Source organism: Solanum dulcamara, chromosome 12 (assembly GCF_947179165.1).
Source record: "Solanum dulcamara chromosome 12, daSolDulc1.2, whole genome shotgun sequence".
Classification (NCBI taxonomy): domain Eukaryota; kingdom Viridiplantae; phylum Streptophyta; class Magnoliopsida; order Solanales; family Solanaceae; genus Solanum; species Solanum dulcamara.
Window position 1 is genome coordinate 47,866,027 of NC_077248.1, and position 22,840 is coordinate 47,888,866.

The window sequence follows — 22,840 nt, forward strand, 5'->3', positions numbered from 1 at the left end:
AGTGCGAATCCGAGAGTCGAAATCTAAATTTTAAGATTCGAGGATATGAATCCGAATATGGATACGGGTGCAGAGATTCGGCTAAAGAAATTCAACATTATAAAAATATGGTTATAAAGATATTCTAAATTATCAAAAAAGTTAACATGCTACTAATTAATTTAAAAATTATCACTCATTTTATATGGAAAAAATAGTTATAAATAGCATAACCTAGATATTTGAATAAAATTTGATTATTTACGTGTTAGTGTCACAACTCAAAGAAATAAAAGAGCCATTACAGTGAACGCGGTATAATTTGTAATTAAAGTAATTTGTTTGTTTCTTTCTTGTTCAAAGAAATTTGTCCTCTCTTTCTTCTTTCAAGAAACCTTTTTCACCTCTCTCTAGTGTCTACTTCTTTTCCCAAGACAACTTATAATTAAAGTAATTTGTTTGTCTATTTCTTCTTCCGAGAAATTTGTCCTCTCTTTCTTCATCCCTAAAACCTCTTTCACTCCTCTATGGTCTCTGCAACTTCTATTAGCTATTCATTTATCAGCTTTGTCGGAGAAAATCTGTTCTTGACTCTGGTCAAATTATCCAGATGGGGTTGATCGAATCTGAGACGCATCCCGCACCAGTGCCAGGTCATGTTGAGATGGGTTCAACGACAAAAATGAAGAGTCTGCGCAACATAGATAATAAGGCTACCATCAAAGTAGGCTTTAGGGAGTGGGGGCAGATGTGATAGACATTCAAGAAACAAAAATAGAGGTCTTGACAGATAGCCTTATTAGAGGAGTAGAAGAGCGTGCATGTATTTGGTTGGGGGGGGGGGGTACGGTGGGTGAAGCAAGATTACATTTTGGCTTGGGGAAGTGCAGGAGTTATTCTTATGCTTTGGGATACTAAAAAAATGGAGCATCTGGAGGTTAACAAAGGGGAGTTCATGGTAGGGGTACGATTCAGAAACATTGGGAATGGAGTAGTGGGGTTTCGAGGGAGTTTATGGACTGATAGGGGAGGGTCAAAATAGATTTTGTGGGACAAGTTAGGATATGGAATGGTGAGGTGGGATACCTCTTGGGAGTTAAAAGGGAGGGGGGTATTCTAATACCATTCAATTCTCGAAGAATAGGTTTGGGTGTGGGGTGGTGTCGAGGGCCATAGAGGAGTTTCTGAAGTTCATTGATAATCACCTTCTTTTTGATTTGCATGTGATAGGTATCTCTTTTACTTGGTCCAAGTAGGAGAATTCAACTTCTAGATCAAGAATAAACAGATCCCTAGTGTCAACTTCAATGATCCTAGAGCTTACAAGGATGGAGATCCTCGAGTTCATGACTAATGACTCTCTAGGTCATTTTTGAATTAATGTATTCATTCGTCGTTTAGAGCATTTCTATAGTGATCCCGAGTCATTTATGACTTTCTAGCACTGACTGTTCGGTTGTCTGGTCATTCATTTGGGTTTTAGGCCCGTTTTCTTATTTTGGAACTTTTTGAACTTGAAAAGTTGATTTTGATCATCACATCGGGTAAACGACCTTTAATGGAATTTGACAGTTCCATCAACTCTAGAATGGCCAAATTAGACTAGTGGCATGGTCGGCACGAGTATCGAGGCTTTTGGTACGAGTTTGGGGTCATTTGGCATTTTAACCTTTGAAATTTGGCCTAAATTAGAGTTTGCTAAATATCCTTGGAAAACGCACTCGGATGAAAATTCCATCAGCACGGTTAGTTCTAAAAATGTCGAATTTGGTCTAGAATGACTCTTTGTGTGCTTTTCGGGGCTTCTAGTCTAATTCTGAGGCACATTGTGGAATTTGGCTAATAATGGCATTTAGGTGTGGGACCAAATTTTTGTCAAAATGTCCTTATATGGAAATTTTAACTACGTCATTTAGCTCAGAACGTCAAATTGATGGGGTAGCATATCTCGCTTGTGCGCACGAAATTCCGAACGAATCTTGAGCACTCATTGGGGACTTGGGTTTATGTCTATCGGGCTTATGGGAGTCCGCTTAGATTTTACTTTTAACTTGTGCACGAGCGTACTCATCAAGTTTATGGGAGCCTGGTCGGATTTAGTTAACTACTCTCCTTTTCTTTGTCTGTTAGTACGCTCATATGTATACCTATTCGATTTCTCATTGTTGTTTCTGGTGGTGTTAGGTTCTCGCATTTCATATTGCTTTTGTTTTTCTTGCTCAGTCGGCCTATGATGCCTATTGGGTACCTATTGTTTTGGTACTCATACTACATTTTGTATTTGTTTTTGTGATGCAGGTCGGAGCACCAGCTACCAGCGTTGATCTCGAGCCAGCTGTAGTCAGACTTGGAGGCAAAGGTGAACACACAGCATTCTAGATTTGCCCGTCTTCTTTTGTATATATTGACTTGTCTTTTCCTTTTTGAGATAGTCTAGTTTTTCTGGTCCACTTTTGGGATGTGTAATCATTTTGTTAGTATCTCTGTACATGTGACTTCCAGGTTCTGGGAGGAATATTTTATTTGTATATAGTTTTGGCTTGCTTCCGCTTCTTGTATGATTCCTGTTATTTATGTTATGGTTTATTTGAGTTTACTCTTTCTGCCCTTAATCCCATTACTTGTAGTTTTGGGATACGGGTTAGTTTGCCTACTGATGGGTTATAGTAGGTGTCATCATTACTCGAGGAATCGGGTTGTGACATTATGGTTTTGAATGTTGATGCCTCTGTCCCTTTAGTTACCCATACATTGCTCTACATAACTAGAAAAGGTGTCATGATGTACAGTTCTGGAGATTGCTATGTTCTTCACTCTTCCTGAAGCATTTATGAATTTTGGGATTTTCTAGTCTACCTCTAACCATCTAGCATTAACTATCACCTCTGGAGTAATAATTATGGCTCGACTACCCCCTTATATCGCAATAAAATTGATGTACCTTCCATATATCATTGTTTTTAAGAGTGCAGAAAAAATCATCAAAATGGTCCCTTTATTTTACCCCTCCCAAGGAACTCTCACCCCTTTTGCTCACTTGGTGACTCGAATCCAAAACCTTAGGATTGGAGGTGAAGGGTGCTTATCATCCTAGCAACCCTTTCTTATCACAAAACGGTCCCTTATTTTCCATCTCTGACTGTCAGTGATTGTTCCTTGGATGTTGTATTAAATACATGACAAACCCACTGCATAACTTTAAGGCTTAAAGTTACTCGCCTCATCGAATTTCTGTTGTGTTCGACCCACTCAAACCACGTTCTGATTCTGAGAAAAACTTTATGATATCTAAAGACTCAAAACCAATATCACGATAAATTGTATCTTCACTCATGTTGTAAAAAAACCTAAGTTTCTAAGCAATCATTGGAAAACGATTGAAAGAAATTGTGCTTGCCACTTTGAAAATCCTCTGAAAAGCACTACAACTGGCTGGAAAGATGAAAGGAGGATGTTGGAAGCTATCACAGAATGTGATTACTTAGGTTAAGAAGACAAGGAAGAGATTTTCCGGCTGAAGAGCCACCGGAAAAGGGTGTTTCACCCCATAAGAAGTATGAGAGAAATATCTTGGTATATGTGCGCAGGAGCATTTTTCCAAAGAGAAAAACTTAACTATCCCCCGTTTAGATTTTATTAACTCTCTTACTCTGGATCAGCAACCAATTTTTTTAGTTTTGGTTAGCACCCTGTTATTCTATATTAGGAGTTAACCAAGCTTATCTTGTAATTATATTACATCTTCTTGATACCATTAATGCAACACCTTACTTCAACAAATGATATAATGGAAGTTCTGCTTTTGCGCATATTGTAACCACAGACAATACCATTTTTAGGACGGAAAAACAAACTGTTTACAAAGTATATTTCAAATCACTTCTATTGGGATGCTCTTAGCTTACATTATTCAAACAAGTGGAACTGAAGTGCTATTAGATGATATGTGTGTGTTAGCATAAAAGCTTCATATAAAGATTTCATGTGAAGATCCTGCATGGATGAACTTCATTACAGAATGCCATAACACCAAAGACTATAAGACAAACGGTGGGAAAGATGTAAGATGGAATTAACAAATTCATTCTACCAATCTTTACTTATGCATGAACTGCTTGCTAATGACACTTCAGCAATCAACAGTTTGATGTGATAAATCTTGACCAGATAGTTAAATTCCTACCTCCATCTTTAATTCCCAAGTTTCCATATTAAAGGAGGACGCAAGATTATGCTAACAGCCCAATAAGATCCTCAGGTGTTGAGGAAAAACATAAAAATTCTCTACCTATACTATATATCCCAAACTTAATGAAGAGAAGATTTGTTTTTCTTTTTATTTAACAGAGATAAAGCAACAGATAATTATGTGAATTATGTCATTTGTTCAGCGAGTAGATTGAGAGAATCACTAGACAATTATGTGAATTATGACAAGTACCTTTAGAATCATATTCGCTAACAGGTTGATCAATGGTGATACTATTTTTCATCCATTTGCTTTCCGTTTTACAGTCATCTGTATTAGAGGAAGACGAGTCACCTGATGATATCTCTACCTGGTCACCAAATGGCACTACTCCTTTCATAACTGTAACTGTGCAGAGAAAAAGAAAATAAAAAACAAACATGTTAGCAGCTTATACAAATGAAAACTTTGATGAAACTATAGTAACTTTAATTGGACGGGGACAAAAAGGCAGTGTCTACTCCCATAGATGAAATGCATAAAGAATATGACTACACTCTAAGAAGGAAATTACTAATCAATGAAGTGAATTAGCAACCGGACGGAATGCCATACAATTTCTATAGATGGCTTCTGCACATAAAAACCTGATTATCAAGTTAAAGTTAAAGTTCATCTCAAATAGCAGATTCGACAAAATTCATGTAGGGCTAATGTGTACAATCTATCCTCCCCTCCAGTGTAAAGCGACAGTACCATGAGAGATAAATTTAAAGAACAAAAATCAGACGCGCGAATGACAGTTCAGATATACACAGATACAAAAGCTTGTACAATTTCAATAGACGCTTATTTTGATTTCTTTGCATAAAAACCTAATTGTCAAGTCTAATATCCAACATCATCTCAAATAGACAATTTTAGCAGATTCAAAAAAATTCATGCCCAGATCATTTTTTTCTTACCATAACAAGGAAAATGGACTAGGGCTTATCAGAGGAAATTTGGCGAGAAGCATAACTTACATTTGAATTTCGACGGACAAAGAGATGAGTCCGGAGAGCACTAAGTTCGCCTACTGTTGAGCTTTCTCCACTATCTGGTCAAAAGAAAACAAACAAGCGTCCAACTAGTTAATAATTTATTCATATCTCAATATTATTTATAAAAAGTGAAATAGTTTGATAGATTCAAAAATAATTATTACTATTTTAAAAAGACTAAAAATAAAAAAATTGTAAATATTATGAAAATAAACGAAATTTAGCAAAATGAGGCGGAGAGAATAATAAAGAAGAAAGAAGAAACCGTGGAGAAGAAAAGATTGTCGTGTATATATATTTTCTCTATATTCATTTATATCAATCTTGCCAATATATAGGCCAAGATTAAGAGCAAATACCAAGTGGGCAAGTTGTCCACTTAAAAGTGGAGCCCACTTGGAAAATAACATCCAATTTGCTCAATTGATAGTAACATCCAATACACAACACTCTCCCTTGGATGTCTATAAATCCATACATGTTGTGCCTCGTTAAAATCTTACTAAGAAAAATTCAGTGGAAAAAACCCCAGTAAAGAAAAAAGAGTACACACATCTGGTAATACGCCTTGAATGTTGTCTCATTAAAAACCTTATTAGGAAAATCTAGTGGGACAAAACCTAGACTAAGGAAAAAAGAGTGCAGCACATATTATACTCCCCCTGATGAAGACATTATTTAATATCTCGAAGATGGCGCATTCCAATCTTGTATCTCAATTTCTCAAAGGTTGAAGTTGGAAATGTCTTGATAAACATATCTGCTAAATTATCACTTGAACGAACTTGTTGAACATCCATTTCACCTTTCTTTTGAAGATCATGGGTAAAGAAGAATTTTGGTGAAATATGTTTGGTTATGTCTCCTTTGATGTATCATCCCTTTAATTGAGCTATACATGCAGCATTGTCTTCATACAATATTATTGGAACATCTCTTTTCAAAGAAAGGTCACATGTTTCTTGAATGTGTTGAGTTATGGATCTTAACCAAACACATTCTCGACTTGCTTCATGAATGGTTATTATCTCTGCATGATTTGAGGAAGTGGCAATCATAGTTTGCTTTGTTGAACGCCATGATATAGCTGTACCACCATATGTAAATAAATAGTCTGTCTGCGATCGACCTTTATGGGGATCAGACAAATATACCGCATCTGCGTAACCAATCAATTGTGACGTGGATTCATTTGAGTGAAACAATCCCATATCTGTGGTCCTTCAGAGGTATCTGAATATATGCTTAATTCCATTCTAGTATCTTCGTGTTGGGGAAGAATTAAATCTTACTAACAAGTTTAGTGTGAAAGCTATATCTGTTCTAAAATTGTTGGCAAGATTTATTAATGCACCAATTGCACTAAGGTATGGTATTTCAGTACCAATAAGCTTTTCATCATTTTCATGAGGTCGAAATAGATCTTTATTAATATCAAGAGATCTCACAATCATTGGGGTACTCAGTGGGTGTGCTTTATCCATGTAAAATCTTCTTAAAATATTTTCTGTATATGTTGATTGATGGACAAATATCCAATTTGCAAAATATTCAATTTGTAGACCAAGACAAAATTGTCTTTCCGAGGTCTTTCATTTCAAATTCCCTTTTCAGACATTTTAATGCCTTTGAAAGTTCTTCAGGAGTTCTGATAATATTCAAATCATCAACATATACTGCTATTATTACAAATTCAGATTCAGACCTTTTCATAAAGAGACAAGGGAAAATTGGATCATTTTTATATCCTTCTTTTAGCAAATATTTGCTAAGACGATTGTACCACATTCGTCCTGATTGTTTTAGCCCATATAAAATTTTTTGAAGTTTTATTGAACAAGTTTCCCGGGAATCTTTATATATTTCATGCATTTTAAATTCTTCAGGAATTTTCATAAAGATATCGTTATCTAGAGAACCATAAAAATAGGTTGTACCGACATCCATCGTATGCATGCCAAATTTTTCATAAACTGCCAAATTTATAAGATACCTGAAAGTGATTGCATCCACCATAGAAGAATATGTTTTCATATAATCAATGTCGGGTCTTTGCAAAAATTCTTATGCCACAAGTCGTGCTTTATATCTTACGACTTCATTTTTCTCATTTCTTTTTCGCACAAAGACCTATTTGTATCGACTAATTTAATACCTTCAGATGTTCGGACTATCGACCCGAAAACTTCGCATTTTTCAAGCGAAACTAATTCAACTTGAATTGCATCTTTCCATTTTGGCCAATCATTCCTCTATCTACATTCATCGACAGATTTTGGTTCAAGATCCTCATTTTGTTGCATTATTTTCATAGCCACATTATAAGTAAAACTATTATCGATAATTACATTATTTTGGTTCCATATTTTTCCTGATGAGATATAATTTATTGAAATTTCTTTATCATTTTCAGGCGCCTTAACCTCTTCCAAGGTTTTATCAATTGTTATATCTTCTCGCTCTTCTTGAGCAGGTTCCGTCATATCATAACCATCTTGATTGTTTGCTCCTTTTTTTGAGGATTTTTATCTTTGAAACCGATTGATCTACCACTTTTAAATGTGGTTTAAATTCATTTGCATTATTTAATTTTTATACTGGGACATCAACTCGAATTGGAGCATTAGCAGCTGGGATATGAGATTTAGTAACTCTTGATAGGTCAGTGAATGCATCTGGCAGTTGATTTGCAATATTTTACAAATGAATTATCTTTTTAACTTCCAGTTCACATTTATTTGTACAAGAATCTAAATGAGATAGTGATAATGCATTTCAATCTATTTTCCTTTTCAGCTGCTTATTTTCTCCCCCTAATGTTGGGTATACTGATTCATCAAAATGAAAATCAGCAAACCTTGCGGTGAATAAATCTTCAGTCATAGGTTCTAAATATTTTATGATAGAAGGAGATTCATACCCAACATATATCCCCAATCTTCTTTGGGGTCCTATATTTGTGCATTGTGGTGGAGCAATCGGAAGATATACTGCACACCCAAATATTCTAAGATGGGAAATGTTAGTCTCCTGACCAAAAGTCAATTGTAATGGGGAGACTTTATGATGACTTATGGGTCTGATCCGCACAAGACTTGCTGCATGCAAAATAGCATGACCCCATAATGAAATGGAAAGTTTTATTCTCGTAAGCATTGGTCTAGCAATTAATTGGAGAAGTTTAATCAATGATTCTGCTAGACCATTTTAAGTATGAACATGAGCAACCGAATGCTCAATTGTTATTCCAATGGACAAACAATAATCATTAAATGCCAGAGATGTGAACTCACCAGCATTATAAAGACGAATTGTCTTTATTGCATAATCTGAAAATTGTGCTCTTAACTTGATTATTTGAGCAAGTAATCTTGCAAATGCCATATTACGAGTTGATAGTAAGCACACATCTGACCATCTTGTAGATGCATCTATTAAAATCATATAATATTTAAATGGTCCACATGATGGGTGAAAGGGCCCACATATATCACCCTGTATACGTTCCAGAAATGTTGGGGATTTGATATCCACTTTGATTACTGATGGTCTAGTAATCAATTTGCCTTGAGAACATGCAGCACAAGAGAATTCTTTAAATTGAAGAATCTTTTGGTTCTTCAAAGAGTGTTCATGTAAGCTCTCAATTATTTTGCGCATCATATTAGAACCGGGATGGCCCAACCAGTCATGCCAAATAATAAAATCATTTGAGTTAGTAAACTTTTGGTTTACTATGGCATGCGCTTTAACCATGCTAATACTTGTGAAGTATAAGTCGGATGAAAGAGAGGGTAACCTTTCAAGTATAAACTTTTTGCCCGACATCATTGTAGTAATGTAAAGATATTAATTCTTTTCATCAGTTGTAGTCTCAATATGATAACCATTTTGACGAATGTCTTTGAAACTTAATAAGTTTCTTTGAGACTTACTACAATATAATATTTCATTAATTGTTAAATTTGTTCCTCCGGCAAGTACAATTTTAGCCTTTCCGGATCCTTCAATTAATCTTGTACTAACAGATATTGTATTAATATTAGCTTCTTTCATAATCAAATAAGAGAAATATTTTTTATCTCTTAAAATAGTGTGTGTTGTGGCACTATCAATAAGACACATATCATCATAATTGATTTTGGATCCAACTAATAACTGGGAATTTCCATATTCTTCATAAATAAAAAGATACATTATAAGAACATGAAAAACTAACAACACAAAAACTTTAAGAAATTGCACTGCCTTAAAAAATATTTTTACGAAGTACAACATAATATCAAACATAATTAAGAAAACAGTAACTATTTTATAAGATTTATACCCAGTTAGATGATCAATTCCTCAATCAATACTCATAAAGTCTTCAGCTTTCAAATGAGTAATATTTGGTAGATCTCCAAAATCATCATCTTTATAAGCAAGATTTGCCTCAATATCTTCATATTTATTTGAGGAATTTGCTTCATTATCATCAGTTCAAAAATTCAAATTCGCCTCCACATTATTATTTCTTCTTTTGGTAGAGGCTTGATAAAGTTTCATGAAATGATCAGGTGTACGGCATTCACGTGCCGAATGACCCTTTATACCACACTGGTGGAAAATATTGAATTTACCTCTGGAAGGATTATTTTGAGGAACTTTATTATTTTCATGTTTACTTCTATCATGATGACGATAACTGTTTCGTCCTCTACCACGTCCTAGTCCACGTCCACGACCATGGCCACGTCCGCGGCCGCGATAATTATTTTTTCATGATTCAGACTGATTATACGCTGCTACAACATTCACTTCAGAGAATGGAGCAGATCCAGTGGGTCGGGCTTCATAATTTTTTATCAGCAAAGTATTATTTTGCGCAGCCATAAATAGGCATGTAATTAATTCAGAATACTTCTTGAATTCCTTTTCACGATATTGCTGTTGTAGCAATACATTTGAAGCGTGAAAAGTGGAAAGAGTTTTCTCAAGTAAGTCATCATCAGTGATAGAATCTCCACATAATTTTAACATAAAACTTACCTTGTGGATAGTAGAATTATATTCTGTCACAGTTTTAAAATCTTGAAATCGAAGGTATATCTAGTCATATCGGGCTTTTGGTAACACCATAAATTTTAGGTGGTGATACCGATCCTTCAAATTAATCCATAATTCAAGGGGGTCTTTTATAGTTAAATATTCAGTTTTTAATCCTTCATGAATATGATGACCGAAAAAAATCATGGCCTTTGCTTTATCTTAGCTTGATGTGTTATTATCTTGTTTAATAGTATCACCAATACCCTTAGCGTCAAGGTGAATTTCAGCATCAAGGATCCATGATAAATAATTTTTTCCAAAAATATCAAGTGCCACAAACTCAAGTTTTGATAAATTTGACATAAAAAAACTGATGTAGAAATTAATTTTAGAAATAGAAAAGACAACTAATATAAAATTTCTTCAGTAGATATACCTGATATAGAAATTAATTTATCTGAAGAAAATTAGAATTTTGTGTTGATAACGTATTATGAAAATAAACTAAATTTAGCAAAATGAGGCGGAGAGAATAATGGAGAAGAAAGAAGAAACTGTGGAGAAGAAAAGATTGTTGTGTATATATATTTTCTCTATATTCATTTATATCAATCTTGCCTATATATAGGCCAAGATGAAGAGCAAATACCAAGTGGGCAAGTTGCCCACTTAAAAGTGGGGTCCACTTGGAAAATAACATCTAATTTGCTCAATTGATAGTAACATCCAATACACAAAGTAAATAATTTTTTCTCACTTCTTTCTTCTTCTTCCCACCCCAGCCCATTTCTTTTTCTCTTTCTTATCACCCTGTACCTTCTTCCCCATCCAACCCCTATTTCTTTCTATCTTCCCTTCCCAGCCTTTTCCAATTTCTTTTTTCTCTTTTTTTTTTGTTCATATTTTCTTTCTTCCTAGAGAATTGAAAATGTATTATTGTTGTAGATCTATTTTTTGGGGTAATTTACAATTCATAAGGTGACAAAAATTTCAACATTCTTAAAGAATAAAAAGTAATTATTAGATGTCTTTCTGAAATTAGGTAAAATATATTATATAAAATTATTTACAAACATTAAAATATATTGAGGTATTTTAGTGATGATTTCTTGGCATTAATGGAGAAAAGAGATTTAATGGTGGTTCAAATGGTAGATGTAGATATTGGTAAAAAATTCCATTAAGAGTTGCAAATGATGAAAACATCAAAAAAATAATCAAAATTATGACTTTTAAGAACTTGAAAAACCTCGCCACGGCTATAGAGAATGACATCCCCGAAGAAGAAAAAAATTAAGGAGAATGGAGATGGTGTTAATGGTTGTTGTGGGTTGAGGGAGGTGGAGGAAAAATGAGAGAAATAACTATTTTATTTTATTTTTTAAAATAGAAAACTAATTATTTTTGTCTTTTATGGAATAACATTTTTGGTTAATAATTTAAAAATAGTTATGAAATAATTATGATATGGTATTAATATACCTGACATGGATATGACATGTCATGTATATAAGAGAGAGTGAGTTACACACATGGTTGGAGGGGTGTAAAAGTCTTATTTTAATTGAGTTTAAGAGTTCAGTTGATAAATAGTCAAGTAGAAGGGTCCACAATACAAACTCATAATAATACAAAGGTCCATAAGAATATTTCGTCTTTATAAAAAATATATGTTAGTTTTCTTATCAATTCTACCATTACGAAGTGGATAAGAATTATGGACTGTACTCGAAGCTTTACGAATGGAACTATCCCCAAGTTCCATATACAAACCATTCATAACTTATATCTAAGACATGCCAAAATAAAGAAGACTAGCTTTACCTACTTATGCCAAAAACATGCCGAGAGAAGGACTAAGCTTTACATACTTATTCCAAAAACATGCCAAAAGAAAGTTTCACATACCTGTTATGGGTTAGTCTTTGTCCCGATCGCCTTGTCGTCTCGTGAACCTAGGTAACATGAAATCAATACGAACATCAACCTCGTTAGACCTTTCAGTGTCTTACATTACTTAAGAGTATTCATAAACCCCATTCCCTCGCTCGCCTTCTCGACTAGTTCCTTAACTAGTTAAGGCATTAACGAAAATCGGACAACACCTCTCCTATAATGTGCCCTATATGAATTCCCAATTACATAACTAATTACTAAATCCAACCAACAACAACAACCTGCAGCTCATATACAAGTAAAACATGGCAACATTACACAATATAAACTCCACCCGACTTGCTGAAAATTGTAATACCAAAATAGGGTTTCTAGTCTTTGTTTCGCAAAACCTTTAATTATACGAAACGAGGGTCGTGTGGATGAAACCATCAGCACCCAAACCCTTTTTAAAATACATTTATACCCTGCAACAAATCACCAAACACCTGCAGCATCACCCCACACGCACAACACCCCATTTCGACTATAATTTAACTACGACGACTTCACTTTCGATTGTTTCTATTGTCGAGCATTTCCACGACCTTTTTTATACTTCAAGCAGTATATAAGGTATATAATACCCTACATAAAAACTCCATAAAGTCCAAATTTAAAGGAGAAGTCTTACCTTACCCGAAATTAGCCTAAACTCGCCAAAACTTGCCTCGAAACTTCTCTAGTTGCACTGAAACTGTGTGGACTGTTTGCTGTCCGTTTGGTGCTGCTCCAAACCCTAACTTCACATTATTCACACCCTTATAAAATTTCCAAATCCTTGACAAAATGTGGGAGAAGAGAATCAAGACATAGCTTATCACATGGCTTCCCAAACTTGCTGAAAATTAACTTCGGAACCTCCTTGACGCGGTTGAAATGTTGTGGCTGGTTGTTACTCCTTTTTGCTGCCCCAAATAGGTAAGTTAAGTTATTAACCACCTCCTCTTGATAGAAGAATACCTTAGCTAATTAATTTATGGAGCAAAATCGGGACTTACCTATTTTTTTCCTCCAAGCCGTCACATTTTTCTCTCTTATTCTAGGGTTTGCTTTTCTTTTTGTTTGCTGAAGTTTAAGTGCAGGAACTGAATTTAAGTCATGATATACATGTATATATGTGGTCCTAGGAGGTGACACGTGTCATCCCCATAGGGTAACACGTGTCCAGCCCCTATTGGGCCACGGATCCATGCCTTACCCCTAGGCTGCCACGTGTCCTCATGGGCCCCACCTCCAAGTAGGTGGGTCACCTACTTGACCCTAAGTAGGTGGGTCACCTGCTTGCTTGAGGTGCTGCCACATGTCGCTCCTCCATTGGCTGCCACATGTCATCTTTTCCCTTTCCTCGTGGGTTCGTAATCTCGCCTTATTTTAAGAGCCTATGTAATCTGTGCTACGTAAGCTTGGTATGTCCTCAAGTATCTCAAGTATGTAATACTTCTAAGTTAGTATCTTACATAGGTAAATCGAGTCCTATGATCCATTACTTGGCCTCCAATTCCTTCCGGATTCTTATGACTCTATTTTCAACCTTCTCTACTATGGGGTATCACATTTGTCTTTCCTTAAAGTCGTTTGATAGTGTCATAGCTTATCCAGCTCACATGATAATGTCTGAAGAACTTAAGAGATATTCCAAGCTCGAGAGTGTGGGGTGTAACATCCTTCCCCCCTTTAGAACATTCGTCCCCGAATGTTGAATAAAACTTCCCTTGAGACTTTATACAAACTGTAGGGAGATTCCCTTCTATTGCAATAACATACATTTTCATCCAAGTAATTAATATATGAGTTCTAGGAGTGGTTTACCCGTAGACATTTGGAAATAGGTACGGATACCTGTGTTTCATATCCTCTTCAGTTTCCCAAGTTATTTCTTCATGATTCTTATTCCACCATGGCACCTTGACAAAAGCTACGTCCTTAGTTCGCACCCCTTTTAATCTGCCGATCCAGGATGGCAATAAGTTGCCCCTCATAGGATAACTCCCTGTCACATAGACCTCCTCCCCAGGAAATATTTTGGGAGGGTTGTTTATATACTTGCAGAGTATTAATCTGTGAAAACTGAATGTATTGCTTCAAATCGGACAGTAGGTCCTATCGATCATAACCCATATAAAATTATACTTCCGTAAAGTGTGAGGTCAGCTTGGACTATAACCTACCTTAATTGCCTTCCATTTTCGAGCCGGGATTCCCATCCCCCGTAACAAGCTATCAAGCCTCTGATGCTCCACTTCATTTAAGCTATTATACAATTCCTCTTAATTCAACTTGCAACACCTTAGGTATGCTATCTTGCTCTTTTACTCAGATCTTCTTTCTAGTTTTACTACCAAATATTATGTTGTAATTCTTACACAAACGTATGTAGGTACTTAGAGAAATTCAGAAAATGCCTTAGCATCGCTATACTAGCGGCTTACCTCCTTCAGTCGAGGTTAGGGTTCCACTATGGCTTTTGCCTATAATATCGATTATATCTTACTAGTTCTGCCTCGAACTATCTTACACTTTTCCTTAATCGATTCTAAATGTAGCCATCACACTGCTATTACCGACTTCTTTTTATCGAGTAATACCTTGACCTTACTCTTAATATGCCAATGTTCGTAGGCCGCACAACTATTCTTGTGCTATTTGCATGAAGTGCGTTCCATTTTAGTCATAATCTTTTTTGCTCTTGGCTTACTCTATTCCATATGTGCCATTACACTAACACGCACTTACAATCTCTTTTTGTCATACTGGTTTTGTTTCCTTTTTCACTTCCTAGGGGGTCACCCATCCCAATGCTACTCTCACCCAAGCACGCTTAAATTCGGAGTTTTGACGGAATCCGGTGCAGTAGTGTAGGTATAATTGCTTCTATCCCTTATGGCTCGTTTGAAGTTTAAGCGTTCCCATTTATATACGATAGCGTTAGTTGATTTTCTCTTATGCTTGTACTTCTCTTGTCCACCTCCCCCCTTTTAGGGTGTACCCATGTCATTCTCTGTTTATTTTTAGCTATTCACACGCGAATGATTCTACTCCAACATTTTTAACATACTGCACCATGTCCACATCTTCTGTTAGATCGTCCATACGTTTGATTGCTCTTATAAGAACCCCTAGCACAATCATAAGGTGCTTTGGTATTCGCAATATATCATATAAAATCTCATCTGACGGTTGGTACTCGAGTAACATCCGTAATGTAGTAGTGCACTCAAAGCCATATTCCTTTCATCCCAATAAGTAATTGGCTCGTGCCCATGATCGGTTCAAACTCTCCACTCGAGAGTACTTATACTTTGATGATCCGTATTTCGAGCTTCATCATAACACTAGCCTAATTCTGGTGGATACCACTTATTTTTCTAATAACCTTGTAATGCAGCAGTTGTTCTGCAAATCGTTCAACTATAACTTGTCATAGTTTATCCCTATGTATCAATTCGGGCGATGCCTTACTATATTGTTTTATCCCGATCGATCAGTTTTCTCTAAGTCGTCTTCTTTGGCCTATAGGTCCTTCCCGACTTTATTCTACTATACCCATATCGACCTCCTAGTTTTTATTGCCATTAATTCAGCAATTAACTCATTTCTCAAGGTCAGCCATACTCGTTTAGTCAAATATGATCATTGTTGTGAGCACAACCTTTCAAGACATACTACAGCCCTGCATCTCATTCTCTTTTTTATTTCTAGAAAAATTTGGATAGAGTTTCCTCTGTATTTCTTAGTATCTCCACACCTGCACACAGAAAATACCAATAATGCCTCACAGGGCACACATATATAGTCATATCATCTCATATCGCAACCACACAGGGCGCTCACAATTAGTAGTATGAAAATGGACTTACCTCATATGTCCACTCAAACTGCACCTATTGCACTTTCTTGTATACTTTTTCTTTCATTTTTCAGCTTTATATATCAATCGTATTGCAACGCCTTACCTGATATAGGTCCTTCGTGCCTTTGCTTACCTGCGTGCTTTGTAACTTTCAATATCGTCAGTTACTTTTTTCTATCGATATTGTCTTTCTGCTGAAATCACAAGTTAGTATGAGGAATTTCATTTCCTACGACTCAGCTCTATTGCACGATTCTAGATATGAAAGAAAGTAACATCCTAAATGTCTTGTAGCCTCCTGTTTATAGATGTGGTGCACAACACACCAATAAACAAGACTCTACAAGACACGGTCTGTAGACATTCCAAAGACGAACTACACTGATACCACTTCTGTCACGACCCAACCCCATAGGCCGCAACTGGAGTCCAACCTGGACCCCCCTATGCGTATCTATCAGCTACACCTAAGTTGAATCGTGTGTGATGTGACACTATACCCAAAAGCCTTAATAGTTGAAAACATTTTCATGTACAAGTAGCCTCTTTCATTCGCATCATATCATGAAAGGGCACGCAAGCCGACGAGGCTGTCATAACATAAAAATATTTACAACCTGATGTATAGGCACAGTCGAGACAAAGTTATAAACAACCCACATATACATATGTCTACAGACCTCTAAGAATAGTAACAGCAACATATGGTAGGACAGGACCCCCTTCGTACCCCTGGACAATTAAATACATACATATTACATGACTAGTATCAAAAGTTAGGCTCCGGAATAGTAGAGCGCTCCCAGTATTGCTGAGTGGAAACCCTAAGCTGGCGGATCTCCAAACTGAACATCTGTACCTGCAGGCATGAAATGCAGCCCCCCGAAGAACAAGGGGTCAGTACGATATATGTACTGAGTATATAAAGCATAACAATACATAACTGAGCTGACAATTGAAGTAGGGATGCAGGAAACAAATATAACAGTTAACGAGTTTCTCTACCTGCATCTTATGACATGAGGGCATGTATACCTTCCTTACATACCATACCTGGCCCGCTATAGGACTTGGTGCTATAAGTGTGTCACTATATTTCCACATGTATACCTACAAACTATATTCGACCCTTTAGTGAGGGACTCAATAAAGATGTCATTTCATCATTTATCATGCCCAACCCTTTATGGGATGCGGTGAATGATCATTGCATCATATATCATGCCCGACCCTTCATGGGATGCGGTGAATAATTATTTTATCATATATCATGCCCGGCCCTTCATGGGATGCGGTGAATTTATCATGCCCGACCCTTCATGGGACGTGGTGAATTTATCATGCCCAGCCCTTCATGGGGTACGGTGAATTTATCATGTTCGGCCCTTCATGGGATGCGGTGAATTTATCATGCCCGGCTCTTCATGGGACGCGGTAAATTTATCATGCCCGGCCCTTCATGGGACGCGGTGAGTTTATCCTGCCCGATTAAAGTAATGAGGAACCATATGCAATTAGTTCATCATCTGATATTCGGTAAAACAATCGTCATGGACTATCATTTGAGGATAAAAACTATCATCGTCTCATGTATCCTCTAACTTCTATTAGGGGCCACATCGACGGAGTCTCAAGAGTCCTAGGCTTTTATTAAGGTAATACCAAACGGCTTATGCAATCAGAGACACTTGTCATTATAGAGTTCTTAGGCATGGGATCTCATACATTCAATTAGTATTCATCATATAGGGACTCGAGGGTAGCAGTTCAACTACTTCAAGAACTTCGATATTAAGAAATGAATAGGAGTTATAGTTTATGCTTCCCATGCATCCGGTTACTATTTCCTGTATAGAAGGCTTGAGGGTGATAGCTCAGCTACCTTAAGAGCCTTAGAATTTAGAAGTGAAAACGAGTTAATAGGCTCTATATATATTACCTTATATCCTATAGAAGCCTTAAAAAGGCAATAGCTCAACTATTACAGGAGTTCTACCATTACAAAGTGGATAAGAATTATGGACTGTACTCGAAGCTTTACGAATGGAACTATCCCCAAGTTCCATATACAAACCATTCATAACTTATATCTAAGACATGCCAAAATAAAGAAGAATAGCTTTACCTACTTATGCAAAAAATATGCCGAGAGAAGGAATAAGCTTTACATACTTATTCCAAAAACATACCAAAAGAAAGCTTTACATACTTGTTATGGGTTAGTCTTTGTCCCGGTCGCCTTGTTGTCCTATGAACCTAGGTCACATGAAATAAATATGAACATAAATCTCTTTAGACCTTTCAGCATCTTACATTACTTAAGAGTATTCATAAACCCCATTCCCTCGCTCGCCTTCTCGACTAGTTCCTTAACTAGTTAAGGCATTAACGAAAATCGGACAGCACCTCCCCTATAATGTGCCCTATACAAATTCCCAATTACATACCTAATTACTACAGACAACCAACAACAACAACCTGCAGCTCATATACAAGTAAAACATGGCAATATTACACAATATAAACTCCACCCGACTTGCTGAAAATTGTAATACCAAAATAGGGTTTCTAGTCTTTGTTTCGCAAAACCTTTAATTATACGAAATGAGGGTCTTGTGGATGAAACCATCAGCACCCAAACCCTTTTTAAAATACATTTATGCCCTGCAACAAATCACCAAACATCTGCAGCATCACCCCACACGCACAACACCCCATTTCGACTACAATTTAACTACGACGACTTCACTTTCGATTGTTTCTATTGTCGAGCATTTCCACGACCTTTTTTATACTTCAAGCAGTATACAAGGTATATAATACCCTACATAAAAACTCCATAAATTCCAAATTAAAAGGAGAAGTCTTACCTTACCCGAAATTAGCCTAAACTCGCCAAAACTTGCCTCGGAACTTCTCTAGTCGCGATGAAACTGTGTGGACTATTTGCTGTCTGTTTGGTGCTGCTCCAAACACTAACTTCACATTATTCACACCCTCATAACATGTCCAAATCCTTGACAAAATATGGGAGAACAGAATCATGCCATAGCTTATCATATGGCTTCCCAAACTTGCTGAAAATTAACTTCGGAACCTCTTTGACGCGGATGAAATGTTGTGGCTGGTTGTTACTCGTTTTTGCTGCCCCAAATAGGTAAGTTAAGTTAATAAACACCTCCTATTTATATAAGAATACCTTAGCTAATTAATTTATGGAGGGAAATCGGGACTTACCTATTTGTTTCCTCCAAGCCGTCACATTTTTCTCTCTTATTCTAGGGTTTGCTTTTCTTTTTGTTTGCTGAAGTTTAAGTGCAGGAACTGAACTTAAGACATGATATACATGTATATATGTGGTCTTAGGAGGTGACATGTGTCATCCCCATAGGGTGACATGTGTCCAGCCCCTATTGGGCCACGGATCCATGCCTTACCCCTAATATGGAATGGAGGTGTATCTTTTTTTGGTGGGTTGCGGTAGATCCAGCTTGTCGACTCTTTCCAATAACTTATTTGTATAGCCCTGAGTCTATGAAGTTGAGGTTTGCTCTTGTGACCTACCTAGTTGGTTCCTTTATGGAAGCCTTGGTGTTTGGTTTTATTGGTAGTTGAGAAATTTATAGTTGTTGTTGTTTTGAGAAAGGTAGTATAGCCTTCTGTGGTATTTTGGTAATCCTAGTTGGACATCTCTTTTCTTTGCCTTAGTCTTATTCTTGGTTGCAAAGTGGATGTCCGCTCGTTCAATCTTTTAAAACCATCTCTTTTGATTATTTTTGTGCTAACTCTAGTTAGTTGATAATTTGGGAAGTGTGATCTCTCATTGTGCCTTGATACGAATATTTTTGGTTCTCTGCAGTTGTGTTAGTATCTCTCGAGACTTTATTTATCATTTAGAGTTAGACCAGTGGTGTTCGTTGGTGGCTCCGAATGTAGCCTAAGTTGGGGGATGAAAAGTTGCCTAGAAAGTTTATTTTTAGGACCGGATCAAATAATTTGTGGAAGTTATGACTTGGTTCTTATTCAGATGCAAGGTCAGTTTTGCGATATTCGGTAGCTTGTGGTATTTGTTGATAGGAGTTGGTGACCTTGGACCATTACTGATCATTGACTATGCTTATATGCCACCTACCGGCTTGGTTTTCCCTTTGGCTAGGGTGGTTGGATCAGATTTGCGCTCTCAGTGTAGTTGTGGGAATATGGTATCGTCTATTCGAAAGTCCCTATGATAGAAGTAAGTCACTAGAGCAGGGCTCAATGCAAACTTCTTATTAGTGAGTCAATGGAGCAGGGCTCAGTGCAAACTTGTCATTCGTGGGATAATCGCTCTTTTTAGTAGAGTGTTAGTTTCAGGAGGATGAGTTTCTTCTTGCATTAGTGTTTTTTGAAGTTGAGATTGAAATTTTAGGCCTTGCCCTAGGTTGAGTTTCTTATTTTGGCGGGTGTCACTTCTCAATATTAGATAGAGTATGTAACTCCTTTGAGGTTTGCATGGTATGGTTCTGTAAGCAAATTTCAGATGGTGTTTGAGGTGTTCAAGTTTGCTAAAGACCGAAAGAACCCCCTTGGTGGTTAGAAGACGTTGAGTTTTGAGCATAAGGAAAGATTTTGAACCATGAGTTGAGTTGAATCTGCCATGGTCTTGTGTTTCTCATTTTGGTGGTTTTAGTCATATTTTGGTTTTTCTTAAATGAATCTGGTGCCTTCGGTTAAGTTTGGATTTGTTGGGTGAGAGTTGGAGCCCAAAAAGGCAATTGGAGGAGTTTTGGAGCCTTGAAGTGGAATTGAGGATTTTTCTCTAAGACTGAGTTTTGTAATGGTGTTATTTGACCCGAAAGGGTGTCCTAGGGTCTAGAAGAGCATGCAGACCCAATACCCTCTTCTTTTTGTGCCTTCAGGTTGTAATTTCCTTCTACTTTTGCGGATAAAAGTTCTTTTAGTAGTTGATATTGTAATGACCCTCCAGGTAATTTCCTTTATTTTTTTATCTCTTCAGTGTTTAGAGCTTTCCTGTAGCGACCCCAAGTAATTTATGCCTTGATGGGACTGACAGTTCGATTGTCTGGTCGTTCGTTTGGATTTAAAGCTAATTTCTATGTTTTAGAGATCATAGAGTTGGAACGATTGATTATGGTGCAAGTTTGAGCCATTTGATGTTTTAGTACTTAAGTTTTGGCATAAGTTTGACTTTGGTCAATATTCTTGGTAAAATCACTCTAATTTAAATTTCGTCAGCACGATTAGCTTTGAAATGTCAAGTTTGGTCTAGAACGGCCTTTCATGCATTTTTTGAGCTTTCGGTCTTATTTAACTCGCCTTGTAGAATTGGCCAAAATGGCACTTGGTTGTGGGACCCTTTTTTAGTTAAGATGACGTCAGATGCAAATTTTGGTTATTCCATATAGTCCATAACATTGAATTTGGTAGGGTAGCATAGTTCACTTGCGCGCATTGGGTTTTGAACAAATCTTGGGCACCCCACCATAGAGTCCTAGTTTGGGAAAAACTAGTTGATATGAATCAGCTGGTCCAGATGAAATTTGGTCTTTCCATTCACACCATGGAGGCCTCATTCGCAGAAGCTAGAGGCTTTGTCCTATGCATTCACAGGCATAAGGCCATGTTCGCGAAGGTTTGAGGGATTGGCCTCCGCATTCGCGAGACCCTTATCGAGTTTCCAGAGCCTTATGGATTAACCCTGTATGTTCGTAGTGGCCTTGCCACATTTGCAAAACTTTGAGGGTTGGTCTCGCATTCGCGGACCTCTTCCTCCGCGTTGTTAAGAACAAATTCTTCCAGTCTTTTAAATTAAAAGATAAACACAATTCAGCTAAGTCTCATTTTGTGTTTTGGTGATTTCTTGAGCTTGGGGGCTCCAATTTGGGAGATTTTAAGTGTTGGGTGTTGTGTGAATAGTGGCTACGCATTGTAGTGTTCAGGGTGCTTAAAGTTATTGTATTGAGGTAATTTTTTGCCCTAAAGGGTTGCCCAACCTTGAATTAAAGCTTTAATGGTGATGTTAATACATGGGCTGATTTCTTCATTTTCGAGCATCAAATTGTGTTATATTTTAGGAAACAAGCTTATTAAGGCAAAATGTACCATTTCACAAAATTGATTTTAGGATTTTTGATGCGGGTCCCATAATCCTAATTTAGACCCAATTTTGGGTCCGTCTCCGATTAACATAATTTTGTTTAAAAATATCTGTATTGACATCGTAATCAATATTTTGTTAGCGTGGTGGCAATTTGAGGTGATTTAGAGGTTGAAAGCTTAATTTTGGTCGATTTGGAATGCGTGTGCTTAGCTTCGAGGTAGATTTTGGTCTCCCACTTTGACTGAGATTTATTAGATACTGTTTAGTATAAATTACATATGATTTAGGAAGATACTTGCCCAATATATGATTTATCTCCATCTAGTTCATTTTCTCGATTCTCGATTGAGACTTAGACTAGAATAGTATCGTGAAATCCTTAATTTAGGCTATGGTCCTTGTTGTGGTATTGCCTTCGCATTATTATCCTTTTTAGGATTGATATTGATGGCCTTAAGCTAGTTTTGAGCCTTATATTCTTTAGCATGTGTTTTGTTTCTTTTTAGCTAGTGTAGCTTCCAATAAGGCTTATTTCAGATGATATACCTTGTGCTAATGCCTGAGACCTTAGTGGCTCACTGTAGCAGTATGTTTGTCTTAGCGGTGCTCGATTGTAAGCTAGATTGGAATACTTAGGGTAAAGTGTCATTCCTAGAGATATTTCTCCCCCTATTTGATTCTAATCCATTTTTGGATTACTTCACTTTATG

At 36.7% G+C, this 22,840-nt stretch overlaps 1 pseudogene; it reads right to left on the reverse strand.

Annotated features, from left to right (window-relative positions):
• Positions 1 to 22,840, reverse strand: part of LOC129875741 (protein RDM1-like) — a 32,666-nt pseudogene that overhangs the window by 2,511 nt on the left and 7,315 nt on the right.